Source organism: Ranitomeya imitator, chromosome 2 (genome assembly GCF_032444005.1).
Source record: "Ranitomeya imitator isolate aRanImi1 chromosome 2, aRanImi1.pri, whole genome shotgun sequence".
In the NCBI taxonomy this organism is placed as follows: Eukaryota; Metazoa; Chordata; class Amphibia; order Anura; family Dendrobatidae; genus Ranitomeya; species Ranitomeya imitator.
In genome coordinates, this window is record NC_091283.1 from 83,667,870 (window position 1) to 83,685,809 (window position 17,940).

The 17,940-nt window shown below is 46.0% G+C and overlaps 1 long non-coding RNA gene across 4 annotated transcripts; it reads left to right on the forward strand.

Annotated features, from left to right (window-relative positions):
• The first annotated feature begins 12,701 nt into the window (after positions 1 to 12,701).
• Positions 12,702 to 16,642, forward strand: LOC138667207 (uncharacterized). 4 transcript variants are annotated; one of them, XR_011318641.1, is made up of 4 exons: positions 12,702 to 12,749; positions 15,095 to 15,148; positions 16,117 to 16,223; positions 16,339 to 16,642. It is a non-coding gene; the product is annotated as an uncharacterized lncRNA (long non-coding RNA). The 4 variants fall into 4 exon arrangements; XR_011318642.1 differs by lacking the exons at positions 12,702 to 12,749; positions 15,095 to 15,148 and adding an exon at positions 15,510 to 15,551; XR_011318643.1 differs by lacking the exons at positions 12,702 to 12,749; positions 15,095 to 15,148 and adding an exon at positions 15,685 to 15,710.
• The last annotated feature ends 1,298 nt before the right edge of the window (positions 16,643 to 17,940 follow it).

Sequence of the window (17,940 nt, forward strand, 5' to 3'; positions counted from 1 at the left end):
CATTATGTAATGTTTAATCACTAACAAGTAGTGTTGAGCGATACTGTCCGATACTTGAAAGTATCGGTATCGGATAGTATCGGCCGATACCCGAAAAATATCGGATATCGCCAATACCGATATCCGATACCAATACAAGTCAATGGGACATCAAGTATCGGAAGGTATTCTCATGGTTCCCAGGGTCTGAAGGAGAGGAAACTCTCCTTCAGGCCCTGGGAACCATAGGGATGTGTAAAATAAAGAATTAAAATAAAAAATATTGATATGCTCACCTCTCCGGCGGCCCCTGGACATCACGCTGGTCACCGGCCGGCTTCTTTGTTTAAAATGAGCGCCTTCAGGACCTGCGAATGATGTCGTGGGTTCTGATTGGTTGCGTGCCGCCCATGTGACCGGCACGCGACCAATCAGAAGCCGCGACGTCATTCGCGGGTCCTTAATTCCGAGAATTAGGAGTTTGTGAATGAGAATGACGTCGCGGCTTCTGATTGGTCGTGTGCCGGTCACATGGGCGGCACGCGACCAATCAGAACCTGCGACGTCATTCGCAGGTCCTGAAGGCGCTCATTTTAAACAAAGAAGCCGGCCGGTTACCAGCGTGATGTCCAGGGGCCGCCGGAGAGGTGAGCATATCAATATTTTTTATTTTAATTCTTTATTTTACACATCCCTATTGATCCGATACCGATACCCGATACCACAAAAGTATCGGATCTCGGTATCGGAATTCCGATACCGCAAGTATCGGCCGATACCCGATACTTGCGGTATCGGAATGCTCAACACTACTAACAAGTAGAGTTGGTGTAAATTAATTGGCATGTTCCATTCCATCAACCACAGCCGTTCTTACCCACGCTCTTCTTTTGGTTAGCCAGATTGGTGCGATGTCACATCCAAGGAACACTGCTATGAAAACATTGTGACATATAGCGGATTATCATACCTTGTACAGTGGTGGTCAATGCCTGGGCCATCCCAGATCAGTTTGGTTTGTATGACAGAGCCATTGTTCATCTTTTAACCTTTCCAGTATTGAGATTCATGCAAATGTATTCATTGCAAATTAATTATTTGAGGAAAGTTTGGCAAAGTCACCAAATTCATATTTCAAAACATCTGCCCATTTCTAAATGTGGCCTACATTTAATCTCAAGTAACATAAGACTCTATGCTGCCATGCAGATATAGCCTAAAATTGTCATCAAAACAAGAAAAAACTACAAGCAACTCTTAAAATAATGTCTTTCTCATTAAACAGATTCTGTAGGCACAGAATGACTGTTCAAACCAAATACAGGTGCTCGGTGCACCATTGGCATGGCCAATCATTTATATACACATTCCCCTGCTTGTTTTGCCTTTATTTCCGTTCTTCTCTGGCTATGAAGCCAGAGCTGTCAATCAAAGAAGGGGTGGAGATAGATGGAAAATAAACAGGTGGGAAGGTGCACATAAAAGATTGCCCTACCCAGTGATGTACCGAGCATCTGTACTTGATATTAAGAGTCATTCTGTGCTGACAGAGTCCCTTTAACCTCATCCCCAGGTGATTTTTCTTTTTTTTTTTTTTGCTTATTTTCTTCTTTCTCCCAAGAGTTGTAACTATATTTTTTCATTGAGAGAGTTTGAGGTGCAGTTTTGACCAAACCATTCATTTTACCAAATAATGTACTGAAATGAAAATAGGACAATGGGATAAACATTCTAAGTGAGCTGAAATAATTAAAAGAAAAACACAATTCCACCATTGTTTTTTGGGTTTTACATCATTCATTGAGTGGTACAGAAAACATGACCCGACAAGATGACTCTTCAGGTCAGTAAGATTATGGCAATACCAATCTTATATTGTTTTGTTATATTTTATTGGTTAAAAATTCATCTTTGTAAAAATAAAAGTTTTTTGTTGCCATTTTGCGAGATCAATTAGATAGGCCTGCAAAAATTTTTTTTTCAGAGCTGTTTTGGTTATTCCACGTAATCTTTATGTTTTTACATGCGCTGAATCTGAAAATGACCACCATTTTGTCATAGGACATCACGTTTTCTGACAATTTAAGTAACTATTTTAAATAAGACAATACCTCAAAATAAATGACAATAGACTCAAAATTAATTTTTTATTACAAATGTTTCATGAAAATCATTTTTTAACTGCAATACACTCACTAACACACTAAAATCGATTCTTCTTCCCTGTGAGGCTGCTCTTGATACATTTACGCTTGTTAGTAGCATCTGGGATGTCTCTCTGAAGCTTCCAACAGTAGTCTGCCATCATTGTAATGCTCCATCTTCCCTGATATCTTCTTTCCATCTCTTTAATGTCCTGGTTGAATCGTTCACCTTGCTCTTCACTCACAGCTCCCAAATTTTCAGGAAAGTTGTCAAGGTGGGAATGGAGGAAATGCACTTTCAAACTCATCAGGCAACCTAAAGCTTGAAATGCTTTCAGCATTCGTCCGACAATTTTTTTGTAGTCAGGGTCTTTGTTATTGCCTAAAAATTTCTCTATGACCTCTTTAACCCCTCTCTGACCTTAGACGTACTATCCCGTCGAGGTGCCCTGGGCCTATCTGACCCTCGACGGGATACTATGTCATAACGATCGGCCGCGCTCACGGGGGGAGCGTGGCCGATAGCGGCCGGGTGTTAGCTGCCTGTCGCAGCTGACATCCGGCACAATGTGCCAGGAGTGGTCACGGACCGCCCACGGCACATTATCCCCCGGCACATCGCGATCAAACATGATCGTGATGTGACAGCGGTATAGGGAAGCATCGCGCAGGGAGGGGGCTCCCTGCGGGCTTCCCTGAGACCCCCGCAGCAACGCGATGTGATCGCGTTGCTGCGAGGGTCTCCCTACCTCCCTCCCTGCTCCAGGCCTGGATCCAAGATGGCCGCGGCATCCGGGTCCTGCAGGGAGGGAGGTGGCTTACCAAGTGCCTGCTCAGAGCAGGCGCTTGGTAAGCCTGCAGCGCTGTAAGTCAGATCAGTGATATGACAAAGTGCTGTGCAAACTGTCAGATCGTCGATCTGTGATGTCCCCCCCTGGGACAAAGTAAAAAAGTTAAAAAAAAATTTTTCCAAATGTGTAAAAAAAAAAAAAAAATTCCTAAATGATGAAAAAAAAAATATTATTCCCATAAATATATTTCTTTATCTAAATAAAAAAAAAAACAATAAAAGTACACATATTTAGTATCACCGCGTCCGTAACGACCCCATCTATAAAACTATATCACTAGTTAACCCCTTCAGTGAACACCGTAAAAAAAAAAACGAGGCAAAAACAACGCTTTATTCTCATACCGCCAAACAAAAAGTGGAATAACACGCAATCAAAAACACGTATATAAATAACTATGGTACCGATGAAAACGTCATCTTGTCCCGCAAAAAACGAGATGCCAAACAGCTTTATCAGCAAAAAAATAAAAAAGTTATAGTCCTCAGAATAAAGCGATGCAAAAATAATTATTTTTTCTGTAAAATAGTTTTTATCATATAAAAGCACCAAAACACAAAAAAATGATATAAATGAGATATCGCTGTAATCGTACTGACCCGAAGAATAAAACTGCTTTATCCATTTTACCAAACGTGGAACGGTATAAACGCCTCCCCAAAAAGAAGTTCATGAATAGCTGGTTTTCGGTCATTCTGCCTCACAAAAATCAGAATAAAAAGCGATCAAAAAATGTCACGTGCCCGAAAATGTTACCACTAAAAACATCAACTCGTCCCACAAAAAACAAGACCTCACATGACTCTGTGGACTCAAATATGGAAAAATTATAGCTCTCAAAATGTGGTAATGCAAAAAAATATTTTTTGCAATAAAAAGAGTCTTTCAGTGTGTGACGGCTTCCAATCATAAAAATCCGCTAAAAAACCCGCTATAAAAGTACATCAAAATCCCCCTTCATCACCCCCTTAGTTAGGAAAAATAAAAAAATAAAAAAATGTATTTATTTCCATTTTCCATTAGGGTTAGGGCTAGGGTTAGGGATAGGGTTAGGGCTAGGGTTAGGGTTAGGGCTAGGGTTAAGGCTAAGGTTATGGTTAGGGCTAGGGCTAGGGTTAGTGTTAGGGCTAGGGTTAGGGCTAGGGTTGGGGCTAGGGCTAGGGTTAGGGCTAGGGTTAGGGATAGGGTTAGGGCTGGGGCTAGGGTTAAGGCTAGGGCTAGGGTTAGGGCTAGGGTTAAGGCTAGGGTTAGGGTTAGGGCTAGGGTTAGGGTTAAGGCTACAGTTAGGGTTGGGGCTAAAGTTAGGGTTAGGGATGGGGCTAAATTTAGGGTTAGGGTTTGGATTACATTTACGATTGGGAATAGGGTTGGGATTAGGGTTAGGGGTGTGTCTGGGTTAGGGGTGTGGTTAGGGTTACCGTTGGGATTAGGGTTAGAGGTGTGTTTGGATTAGGGTTTCAGTTATAATTGGGGGGTTTCCACTGTTTAGGCACATCAGGGGCTCTCCAAACGCGACATGGCGTCCGATCTCAATTCCAGCCAATTCTGCGTTGAAAAAGTAAAACAGTGCTCCTTCCCTTCCGAGCTCTCCCGTGTTCCCAAACAGGGGTTTACCCCAACATATGGGGTATCAGCGTACTCAGGACAAATTGGACAACAACATTTGGGGTCCAATTTCTCCTGTTTCCCTTGGGAAAATAGAAAACTGGGGGCTAAAAAATAATTTTTGTGGGAAAAAAAAGATTTTTTATTTTCTCGGCTCTGCGTTATTAACTGTAGTGAAACACTTGGGGGTTCAAAGTTCTCACTAGGGTTGAGCGACCTTGACTTTTTTAGAGTCGAGTCGGGTTTCGCAAAACCCAACTATCTCAATAGTCGGGTCGAGTGAAATCGGCTGATTATGACGTAAAGTCGGGATCGACCGAAACACGAAACCCAATGCAAGTCAATGGGGCAGCATAGTCGGCAGTGAGTGGGGGCAAGGAAAACACCTAGAGTGCCCATTTTAATGCCAAAACCATGTATTCTTCTTAATGAAGCTTGTCAATCTTAATTTCCCTTATAATAATAGTTAAGGTAAGGTAAGTATTTAAACTTTGCAAGTGCTGTGATCCTGAGCAAGCAGGGGGGGGGCCTACTCGTTGGCATTGGCACTTGCACAGGGCCCCTCAAAGTACGGCGGTGTGTTTGCACGGCGGGGGCGCCTCCCACCGGCAGCGACACTTTTGCATACTATGAGGGGCCCTGTGCCAGTGATGTCGACAACGAGTATTCCTCCCCCCACCTGATGAAGGAACCTGCACTTTCATCTGCACCTTCCTCTTTGTCCCCGTGTAAGGTGGTATGGTATGTGGGAAGAGGAACCTGACTTTCAGCAGGGTCACAATCTTGCTGTGTAGCGTGCACGGGGAATGTTGCGTTATGGGTCAATGTACCAGCAGACTCATCTATCACTGGCTGGGCAATGGGCAGGATGAGGAGGAAACACAGATATAGGCCCAAAGAATAAAGTGGTTTAAATGCAGTTCAAAATTGGTAAAAGGACTAACCAGTGGGCATTGCTTTGTTCAGTGGAGGACAACTGTAATGAGAGGCTGACACAGAGAGTAGGCCCAAATCAGTAATTAGTCTAAATGCAGTTCGAAATTGGCAGCAGTAGTAAACAGGCGGCACAGCTTTGTTTAGTGGAGGAGAACAGCAAGGAGCGGCAGACACCAATAGTAGGCCCCAACCCAACTAGTAGGCCAAATGCAGTCTAACATTAACAACTACTTAACGAGAGCCTGAAAATGGAATTTCAAAACAGGAAACCAGGAGAACAGCAAGGAGCGGCAGACACTGTTAGTAGGCCCCAACCCAACTAGTAGGCCAAATGCAGTTGTTCCATTTAACAACTATTTAACACGAGCCTCAAGATTGAAGCAATGGAGAGGCAACCTGGGGAACACCTTGGAGTGGAACACACCGTCTCTACACCCCTGACCCAACTTGTAGGCCGCATGCAGTGTTGTTTTCAACAACAACTAAACGAGAGCCAGAAGATTGAAGCAATGGAGAGGCAACCTGGAGAACACCTTGGAGCGGCAGACACTGGTAGTAGGCCCCAACCCAAGTACTAGCCCCACTGCAGTTAGATTTACCAAAAAATACTAAACGAGAGCCTGAAGATCAAAGCTCAGAAAAGGCAACCTGGAGAACACCTTGGAGCGGCAGACACTGGTAGTAGGCTTTTAACCCAAAATTTTGGTCAATGGAGTTTATAAAATGTTCCAGGGGTACACAGGCAGCATTGGTGTGGTAAGCGGAGGACAATTTCTATTTGGGACTGCAGACAGACTTAGTAGGCTGTCCCCTGTGGACCATGCATCCACAACATTAACCCAGTGCGCCGTAATGGACATGTAACCTTTCGTGGACATGCCTACTGGTCCATGCATCTGTTGTCAGGTGCACCTTTCTACTATTACATGATGGTGGAGGGCTGGGATGGCTTTTCTTGCAAAAGAAGTGACGACTGGGTAGCTCTTACCTTGGTACAGCGTAGTCCATCTGGGCTTTATAATTATAAATAAAAGATAAAAAGTAGGCTGTATGCACTTTATAATAGGTTCCAGGGGTACGCGGGCAGCAGTGGTCTGGTCAGTGGAGGAGTAGTAGAAAGAACGTACCGCAGACAGGCTTCGAAGGCCTAACATAAAAAAAAATTGGGCTGTAGGCACTTTTAAATTCGTTCCAGGGGTACACAGGCAGCAGTAGACAGGTCAGTGGAGGCCTAGTGGAAGGAGGGACCGCAGACAGGCTTCGAAGGCCTAACATAAAAAAAATTGGGCTGTAGGCACTTTATAATTGGTTTCAGGGGTACACGGGCAGCATTGGTCTGGTCAGTGGAGTAGTAGTAGAAAGAAGGGACCGCAGACAGGCTTCGAAGGCCTAACATAATAAAATTGGGATGTAGGCACTTTATAATTGGTTCCAGGGGTACACGGGCAGCATTGGTCTGGTCAGTGGAGTAATAGTAGAAAGAAGGGACCGCAGACAGGTTTCGAAGGCCTAACATAATAAAATTGGGATGTAGGCACTTTCTAATTGGTTCCAGGTGTACACGGGCAGCAGTAGACAGGTCAGTGGAGGCCTAGTGGAAGGAGGGACCGCAGACAGGCTTCGAAGGCCTAACATAATAAAATTGGGCTGTAGGCAATTTATAATTGGTTCCAGGGGTACACGGGCAGCAGTGGTCTGGTCAGTGGAGGCCTAGTGGAAGGAGGGACCGCAGACAGGCTTTGAAGGCCTAACATAATAAAATTAGGCTGTAGGCAATTTATAATTGGTTCCAGGGGTACACGGGCAGCAGTGGTCTGGTCAGTGGAGGAGTAGTAGAAAGAACGGACCGCAGACAGGCTTCGAAGACCTAACATAAAAAAAATTGGGATGTAGGCACTTTATAATTGGTTCCAGGGGTACACAGGCAGCAGTGGTCTGGTCAGTGGAGGAGTAGTAGAAAGAACGGACCGCAGACAGGCTTCGAAGGCCTAGCATAAAAAAAATTGGGCTGTAGGCACTTTATAATTGGTTCCAGGGGTACACGGGCAGCATTGGTCTGGTCAGTGGAGTAGTAGTAGAAAGAAGGGACCGCAGACAGGCTTCGAAGGCCTAACATAATAAAATTGGGATGTAGGCACTTTATAATTGGTTCCAGGGGTACACGGGCAGCAGTAGACAGGTCAGTGGAGTAGTAGTAGAAAGAAGGGACCGCAGACAGGCTTCGAAGGCCTAACATAAAAAAAATTGGGCTGTAGGCACTTTATAATTGGTTCCAGGGGTACACGGGCAGCATTGGTCTGGTCAGTGGAGTAGTAGTAGAAAGAAGGGACCGCAGACAGGCTTCGAAGGCCTAACATAATAAAATTGGGATGTAGGCACTTTCTAATTGGTTCCAGGGGTACACGGGCAGCAGTGGTCTGGTCAGTGGAGGAGTAGTAGAAAGAACGGACCGCAGACAGGCTTCGAAGGCCTAACATAAAAAAAAAATTGGGCTGTAGGCACTTTTAAATTCGTTCCAGGGGTACACGGGCAGCAGTAGACAGGTCAGTAGAGGCCTAGTGGAAGGAGGGACCGCAGACAGGCTTCAAAGGCCTAACATAATAAAATTGGGCTGTAGGCAATTTATAATTGGTTCCAGGGGTACACGGGCAGCATTGGTGTTGTCAGCAGAGGCCGATTGTAATGAGTGTCTGCCAGTTAGTAGTCCCAAACAATAAATACATGTTAATCTCTCGCATGACAACAAAACGAAACCACCAAAGGGTGCAATCATTCGGTACTGGGGTGGGCTCCTCTGCGTAGTTTCAGACCTAGTAATTTGGCACAAAGTATTTACTTGGGTAAATATAGGACACTGCCCCTGACTATGTTAAGTACCATCATACATGTCAACACAATGGTATTGTCAGTGGCAAGAATTTACGGATGTCAGCGCATAGACTAAACATTGGTGGAACTGTGAGAGATAATTGTGCAAGTGGTTTAGCAATGTTTGAGCTGGGGGTGGGGGAACTCTCTTGTGGCCGGCAGTACAGGCACAGTGCCCCTCATGTTACAACAGTGTGTCTGACGTTGGGTGCGCACCACCACCGCCAGAGACACTTTATTGTACTATGAGGGACCCAGTGGCAGTGCCGTCGACCAAAAGCGGGCACACCCACCTCTTCAGACAAACAGCACTCTCACGGGTGCTGGCGCCAAGTGGCGATACCACGGCCCCGTGTGGGGAGTTTGGCCATTTAGGGAGGTGTAAACATGTCGTATGCTGGACAATCAGGTGCTGCAAATTACGAGATTGGAAAAGTCATTCAGAATAGCCCACAGGCAAGACCTTTTCATAGGAAAGCTAGGTGTCGGCCGGGCAAGGTGGGGCAAAACATTTCGAAATCCAGTTGTGGTTCATTTTAATGAAGGTTAGATCATCTACATTTTGGGTAGCCAGACGAGTCCTTTTTTCGGTTAATATTGAACCTGCAGCACTGAATACTCTTTCGGATAGGACACTAGCTGCCGGGCAAGCAAGCTCCTGCAATGCATATTCTGCCAATTCTGGCCAGGTGTCTAATTTGGATGCCCAGTAATCAAATGGGAATGACGGTTGAGGGAGAACATCGATAAGGGATGAAAAATAGTTAGTAACCATACTGGACAAATGTTGTCTCCTGTCACTTTGAATTGATGCTGCAGTACTTGTCCTGTCTGTGGTCATAGCAAAATCACTCCACAACCTGGTCAGAAAACCCCTCTGTTCAACGCCACTTCTGATTTCTGCCCCTCTAACACCTCTGGTCTGCTGGCCCCTGCAGCTCGTGTGAGAACGATCACGGGCGCTGTGTGCTGGGAATGCCTTAAGCAAATGGTCAACAAGAGTTGATTGTTTGGTTGCTAATATTAGTTCCAAGTTCTCATGTGGCATTATATTTTGCAATTTGCCTTTATAGCGATGATCAAGGAGGCAGGCCAACCAGTAATCGTCATCGTTCATCATTTTAGTAATGCGTGTGTCCCTTTTGAGGATACGTAAGGCATAATCCGCCATGTGGGCCAAAGTTCCAGTTGTCAAATCTGCGTTTGTGCTTGGTTGAGGGGCAGTTTCAGGCAAATCTACGTCACTTGTGTCCCTCAAAAAACCCGAACCCGGCCTTGCCACGCCACCAATTTCCAGTGGCCCCGGAAAAGCTTCCTCATTAAAAATATAATCATCCCCATCATCCTCCTCATCCTCCTCCTCCTCTTCGCCCGCTACCTCGTCCTGTACACTGCCCTGGCCAGACAATGGCTGACTGTCATCAAGGCTTTCCTCTTCCTCTGCTGCAGACGCCTGATCCTTTATGTGCGTCAAACTTTGCATCAGCAGACGCATTAGGGGGATGCTCATGCTTATTATGGCATTGTCTGCAGTAACCAGCCGTGTGCATTCCTCAAAACACTGAAGGACTTGACACATGTCTTGTATCTTCGACCACTGCACACCTGACAACTCCATTTCTGCCATCCTACTGCCTGCCCGTGTATGTGTATCCTCCCACAAAAACATAACAGCCCGCCTCTGTTCGCACAGTCTCTGAAGCATGTGCAGTGTTGAGTTCCACCTTGTTGCAACGTCTATGATTAGGCGATGCTGGGGAAGGTTCAAAGACCGCTGATAGGTCTGCATACGGCTGGAGTGTACGGGCGAACGGCGGATATGTGAGCAAAGTCCACGCACTTTGAGGAGCAGGTCGGATAACCCCGGATAACTTTTCAGGAAGCACTGCACCACCAGGTTTAAGGTGTGAGCCAGGCAAGGAATGTGTTTCAGTTGGGAAAGGGAGATGGCAGCCATGAAATTCCTTCCGTTATCACTCACTACCTTGCCTGCCTCAAGATCTACAGTGCCCAGCCACGACTGCGTTTCTTTCTGCAAGAACTCGGACAGAACTTCCGTGGTGTGTCTGTTGTCGCCCAAACACTTCATAGCCAATACAGCCTGCTGACGCTTGCCAGTAGTTGCCCCATAATGGGAGACATGGTGTGCAACAGTGGCAGCTGCGGATGGAGTGGTTGTGCGACTGCGGTCTGTGGACGAGCTCTCGCTTTTGCAGGAGGATGAGGAGGAGGAGGAGGGGGTGCGAACGGCTACAGCCAACTGTTTCCTAAACCGTGGCCTAGGCAGAACTGTCCCAAAATTGCTGACCCCTGTGGACCCTGCATCCACAACATTCACCCAGTGTGTCGTGATGGACACGTAACGTCCCTGGCCATGCCTACTGGTCCATGCATCTGTTGTCAGGTGCACCTTTGTGCTCACAGATTGCCTGAGTGCATGGACGATGCGCTCTTTAACATGCTGGTGGAGGGCTGGGATGGCTTTTCTGGAAAAGAAGTGTCGACTGGGTAGCTCGTAGCGTGGTAAAGCGTAGTCCATCAGGGCTTTGAAAGCTTTGCTTTCAACTAACCGGTAGGGCATCATCTCTAACGAGATTAGTCTAGCTATGTGGGCGTTCAAACCCTGTGTACGCGGATGCGAGGCTAAGTACTTCTGTTTTCTAACCATAGTCTCATGTAGGGTGAGCTGGACTGGAGAGCTGGAGATCGTGGAACTAGCGGGGGTGCCGGTGGACATGGCAGACTGAGAGACGGTGGGAGATGGTATTGTTGTCGCCGGTGCCCTAGATGCAGTGTTTCCTACTACGAAACTGGTGATTCCCTGACCCTGACTGCTTTGGCCTGGCAAAGAAACCTGCACAGATACTGCAGGTGGTGCGGAAAATGGTGGCCCTACACTGCCGGAAGGGATGTTGCGTTGCTGACTAGCTTCATTGGCCGAGGGTGCTACAACCTTAAGGGACGTTTGGTAGTTAGTCCAGGCTTGCAAATGCATGGTGGTTAAATGTCTATGCATGCAACTTGTATTGAGACTTTTTCAGATTCTGACCTCTGCTTAAGGTAGTTGAACATTTTTGACAGATGACTTTGCGCTGATCAATTGGATGTTGTTTAAAAAAAATGCCAGACTGCACTCTTTCTAGCATCGGATACCTTTTCAGGCATTGCAGACTGAGCTTTAACCGGATGGCCACGCTGTCCTCCAACAGGTTTTGACTTTGCCACGCGTTTTGGGCCAGATACGGGCCCGGCAGATGGAACCTGTTGCGATGTTGATGCCTGCTGTGGCCCCTCCTCCTCCGCTTCAGAACTACTGCCGCCTGCACTTTGTTCCCCCAATGGCTGCCAATCGGGGTCAACAACTGGGTCATCTATAACCTCCTCTTCTAGCTCGTGCGCAACTCCGTCTGTGTCACCGTGTAAGTCGGTGAAAGAGCGTTCGTGACAGGGCAACATAGTCTCATCAGGGTCTGATTCTGGATCAGTACCCTGCGAAGGCAATGTTGTGGTCTGAGTCTAAGGACCAGCACAGTAGTCTGGCTGTGGCTGTGCATCAGTGCACTCCATGTCAGATTCAACTTTTAATGGGCATGGCCTGTTAACTGCTTCACTTTCTAAGTTTGTCCGCACACGAGCACCATAGACGATGTCAAGTGGAATTTTTTCCTTCAACGCTACAGAGACAGCTGAAATCCTATCCAAAGTGACTGCATCCAGTGACTTTCTCCAGATCCCCACGCAAGAGATTAAACATAGGGATCTGGAACATGAGTCAAAAAGAGCAGTCAATCTTGAACTACATATCATCACTCTTGCTGAATACCTCCGTGTCCAACGCATACCAAGGGGCCTACGGGTCCCCTTACAACCCACTTTCTTTAAGGACGACAAGGAATATTGCACTAAATTCGAGCACATTTTAAACAAGTGCTCTGCTGATTTGATGACATTAACCTTGTCTTATTTGCAACAGAACCTGGATACCGTCAACTCGCAGATATGTGCCATAGAAAACCAGTTAACGAGCACCATGTCCCAGGAGGCCTTCCAAGATCTCAAAGCACAAAACTAGGAGACCCTGCGCACACACAGACTCGACCTGGAAAAAAAGAAAAGGTCGAAGTTTTTAAGGGACACCGAAGATTACCTCCAGAACAGAGTGTACCAGTGGCGGGAACCCCAGCGAGGCTTCAGGCGTCGGACCTCCCTAAGTTCCTCAGGCTCGGCCGACAGCAGACCTGGCACCTCAAATACCTACACATCCAGCAATTTTTTAGGCAACAGCCGGGGATGCTCAAAAGGAAGACGAGGCGGGTGGGCCAATGTCGCCGGGGACTCCAGAAGCCACATGTCGACCAGATCACAGGTACGCAACCCCCACTGGTGATTAACATCTCGTCAAAATCCATGGACACTTCCCAATTGACTTTACTCCAGAAAGGCTTGTCCTTCTGTCCAACTTATAAGTTCAATTCGTTTGAACTCAATATGGATTTACAGAGGTTCTTCCGTAACCTCCGTTTACGTGTCCATTTTTCCACTCATCTACCTTCAGGTGACCCTCCCTCACAGGCGGGACAATCTCTCCTAGGCCTCCAGGGCTTGGGCCTTCGTTCCCCAAGCTCTTTTATGCCTCCCAAAAATAGTCCACCTATCGAGACTTTTATCTCGCTGGTGGAAAGGGACATTGATGCCTTCCACCGCGATTTACACTTGGGCAAATTCCACTCTCACACTAACTTATTGCCATCCGAGAAACTGGCCCTTGATCAGTTATCTGCTGATAAAACACTTGTGGTTAAACCCGCTGATAAGGGCGGGGCAATAGTGATCATGGATCGGGCTGACTATATGGAAGAGGCTTACAGGCAATTGAATGACTCTGATATATACAGAGTAACCTCACAAAATCCTCTCAATAATATTGCCCAGAATATCAAGACCCTACTTGAGTTCCATGAACAGGAGGGCACTATTGACAATAAGCTCAGGAGTTTCCTTATCAAAACTGATCCCATAACTCCTATTTTCTATCTTCTGCCCAAAATCCATAAACGCCTGTTCAAACCTCCTGGACGTCCTATAGTGTCCCTTACTGACTCCATTCTATCCCCTCCTGCTATAGTGTTGGAAAAGATTCTTACGCCTTTGGTCAAATCTACCAGCTCTTTTATCCTTGACACTAATGATTTCCTGGGACTCATTAGGGCACTGGGCGCTATCCCCTCCTCCTCCTTGTTGGTCACCTGGGACGTGAGCAGCCTTTACACGTCCATAACACATGAGAAAGGCATATTAGCTGTAGACAGACTCCTCAATGAAGCAGGCACCCACATAAAGATACGTCGCTTTTGCACGGATCTTTTAAACTTAGTTCTCAGGGAGAACTACTTTATGTTTGAGGACACCTTCTTTATTCAACAACAGGGCACCGCTATGGGCTCGCACGTAGCGCCCCCGTATGCTATTGCGTATATGTCATCCTTCGAGCAAGATTTTGTATACACCCATCCTCTATTTCAAACCCACTCGCGCTTATGGCACCGCTACATAGATGACATATTCTGCATCTGGGATGGGACTATTGACTCACTTATCTCTTTTGACCAACACCTTAACAACGTGTGGCCAGAATTAAAATTCACTTTGCAACATAACATGGATCGGATAAGCTTTCTGGACACCCTTATCTTTTAAAAACGATCATGGTGAGTTATCTATTGACCTATTCCTAAAACCCACTGACAGGAACAGTCTCCTGCATTACAATAGTTGCCACCCCCCCTCCATTAAAAATGCGATCCCGAAATCACAATTCCAACGGATACACAGGATATTTTCGGATGAAACCACCAGAAACACTAGACTAAATGAGATGCAACAAAAATTTTCTAACCGTGGTTATCCACAAAAGACACTACTTCTAGCTAGACAGACTGGTGTTACCAACAGGTCTAACGATAATAATAAACATATCCCCTTTGTCAGCACTTTTCATCCGTTTTCCAATATAGTACAATCTACCATTAGACGCCATTGGGGTTTATTGCAGAAAAGTTATCCGACTATCCCTGAGTTTAAGTTACCCTTTTTATCCTGTTTTCGCAGGGCAAAAAACTTACGGGACAAACTAGTGAAGGCGGATGGGGGTTCCAGGAGCACCATATCCAGACAAACTTTTTTACAGACACAAAAGCGGGGTACATTCCCCTGTCTTGGCTGCCTCCAATGTAATAACGTTCAAAAAGGTTCCAAAGTGTTCCATCCACACACGGGTCAGGGCATCCCGATTAGGGGCTATTTTACATGCGACTCCTCATACGTAGTATACCTCATTAAATGCCCCTGCGGGCTTGCCTATGTTGGGGAAACCACCCAACCCATTAGGGACAGGGTCTCACAGCATAAATCCACTATTCGCTGCAATAAAAACCATCTGCCCCTTCCATATCACTTCCATCAAAAGAACCATAATATCGCGCAACTTAGGTTCCAGGTTCTGGAACAAATTGAACCCAATAGGAGAGGTCTTAATAGGATTAAAATCCTCAAAAAAAGAGAGGCTTTCTGGATTTTTACCCTCCAGACCCTAGAGCCTAAAGGTCTTAATAGGGAATATGACGTATCGGCCCTTTTGTAAATTATTGTACATTGTTGTTGTATTTTGTATATTATGTATATACTAATTTGTTCTTTTCTTCTTTCCTCTAGAATCGCTAGATTGCACTACGTTCACTATACTGGGCACCGTTTATACCCTGCACGGTATGACATCAAAATCTTCCCCTATTCTATTATGGGTCCTGTTTCCTTTCTTTTTTTTTTTTTCTTCTCTTCTCTTTCTTGTCTTCTATTTCTTTGCATAGCGCTATAGCTATGCGCTTCCTCCCCTAGTCATCTTCTTTACACTGCCTCATTCACACACTTATTGTATGGTCAGGCACTTTTGCCTGCGGTCACATGACCACTCCCAGCGTCCTGTACACTTAGGGACTTTTTCCCCTCTCTGCCCTCCCCTTCCCACTAGCGCTGTCTGTGCATGCACCTTCTGTGGGTGGTCACATGACCATGATTACGTCATGAGTCACCAGGACTTATACCCGGAAGTGCCGCCCCTCCTGCAGCATTGCTCCTCTCTGCCCTGCTCCACTGAGCGCTTAGGATCCAGGTATGTCAGCGGTTACTGCGCCTCTCCCCTCCTTTATTTACTGTTCTCTGCCCCATTGTGTATTTCCTGACCTGGTCACATTCTCTCCTCACAGCACCGCTACTCCCCTCAGGCTCTGTGCCTTTTCATGATGCGGCACTCTCCATTGTGATCCTCCAGGTACATACACTCACTGCTTATCTGGCTCTCCATTAGTATTCATTATGTGTGGTGTCCCTGTTAACCCTTTCCCCTCGGCTTTGGCTTTTTGCAGCATACTGCAGCTCTTGGATTTTCTGTTCTTGCTAACACTCATCCAGGCTTTTTGGCTTCCTCATCCAGGTAGTATGTTGCTCCCACTTACTCCATTACTCTACCTCTCTTCTGTGTGTAGCTCCAGACGTTCATTTTCCATTAGGCATCATTTACATCATTCTCCTTTTCCACTTTTCTCTTTCAGGACCCATGTTACCTACGTTTTTTGTTCTCTCTTCCTCATTCATTTTCTTTTTTTTTTTTTTTCCTGTTTTCTGGGATGCCCAGTTACATTTATGTGCACAGACTCACGTATCCCTTATTCTTCTAGGTCCTCACGTTAGACCATCCACTATGCTATTCCATATAGCTTCACTGGAGGCGTATTCTGTATCTCATGTCTGCGTTTCTAGTATCTGTAGAGTGCATTCCTGCTATGTATCCTTTTGTTTACTCTCCTCACTGAACTAGACCCTCTCGGCCTGAGGTCATACTATTACCAGCGTCCTTCCATCTCCAGCACTATTGTTACTTCCCTTATCCAGCATCTCAGCACGGACTATATCTCCACCTCGCACGGAGCACCTATTGTTCTGGATAGACTCATCTCTCTGGCACATGTCTCCCTGAACCAGATGGAGCATCAAGTAGATTTTTGTTTTTTCACCATTAGATCTGTTTTTCGTTTTTTGCATTATATGACGAATATTTCCGCATCATGTGACACTGTATTCATTTATATGTTTCAAAGTCAATGTCAAAGAAACGCTCTGACGAAGGTCCGGTGTGGACCGAAAACGTTTAGCACTTTTGTTTGTCTGGATGCATCAATAAACTAAGAAGCTTTTCTTCTCAAATTGAGTGCCAAGTTTTATTCATCTGCTTCACTTTCTAAGCCAGGGACGGTATGTGTAAAGAGCTCCATGGAGTAACCCGTTGTGTCACCTGCGGCATCCTTCTCTGTTGTTGTTTTTGCTGAAGAGGACAAGGAAGCGACTTGTCCCTGACTGTGAACATCCACTAACGACGCACTGCTTTAACATTTACCAGTTTCAAAAGAGGAGGCAAAAGAGCTAGAGGCTGAGTCAGCAAGGTAAGCCAAAACCTGCTCTTGCTGCTTCGGCTTTAAAAGCGGTTTTCCTACTCCCAGAAAAGGGAGCGTTCGAGGCCTTGTGTAGCCAGACGACGAACCTGGCTCCACAGCTCCAGACTTAGGTGCAATATTTTTTTTCCCACGACCACCTGATGCTCCACCACTACCACTACCCTCATTACCAGCTGACAATGAACGCCCCCGGCCACGACCTCTTCCACCAGACTTCCTCATTGTTTTAAAAACGTAACCAAACTAACGGTATTTGTTGCTGTCAAACAACTTACACGGTGAGCTATAACTTCAGTATGATTTAGGTACCCCTTTACAGGTGGGTGACACCGCAAGGAAAAGCAGGCACAATGTTACACACTCTGTTTTTGGTGGCACCAAATGAGAGAGATGCCACACACGCAGGACTGTCACTCAAGCACAAATGTCAATATTAATCTCCCACTGTTTGTTTTTATTTTTTCAGGGAGAATTTAGAAACCCCCCCAAAAAAATGATTTTTTCAGGAAGAATTTAGAAAACAAATAAAAAAAGTTGATTTTTCCAGAGAGAATTTAGAAACCAAATAAAAAAAGAAAACAAAAAGGCTTTCTATGGCCCACTATCTGAGAGAGAGATGGCACACCCAGGAGTCAGGACTGGCACACAAGCAGAAAGGCCAATATTAATCTCCCACTGTGTTAGGACTGGCGGAACGCACCAAGTATAAGGTGTAATGGTATTAGGTGCGTTCGCAGTCCGAGGTCCACCGTGCAGGTGAAAACCCTGCTGCTAGTAGAGACGGACGAGATGGCGGTACAATATGAATACACACTTGGTTTAACTTTACCCAGTGTGAAGGAAGCGAACCCTGTTGAGTCACAGGGCCGCGGTACCGCACCAAGAGAATATATTTAGAGGCACGAGAGTGCGTGCGGTGCCGCACTGGCGGACGCCACTAACCACCCAGGCTTGGGTTAGGAAAGCGCAGAGAAAGCTCACGGCGCCGCACTGGCAGCCACAGCAATAAGACGCTGTAATGTGTGTACCGTGCTGATGGCTAAGTCGGGC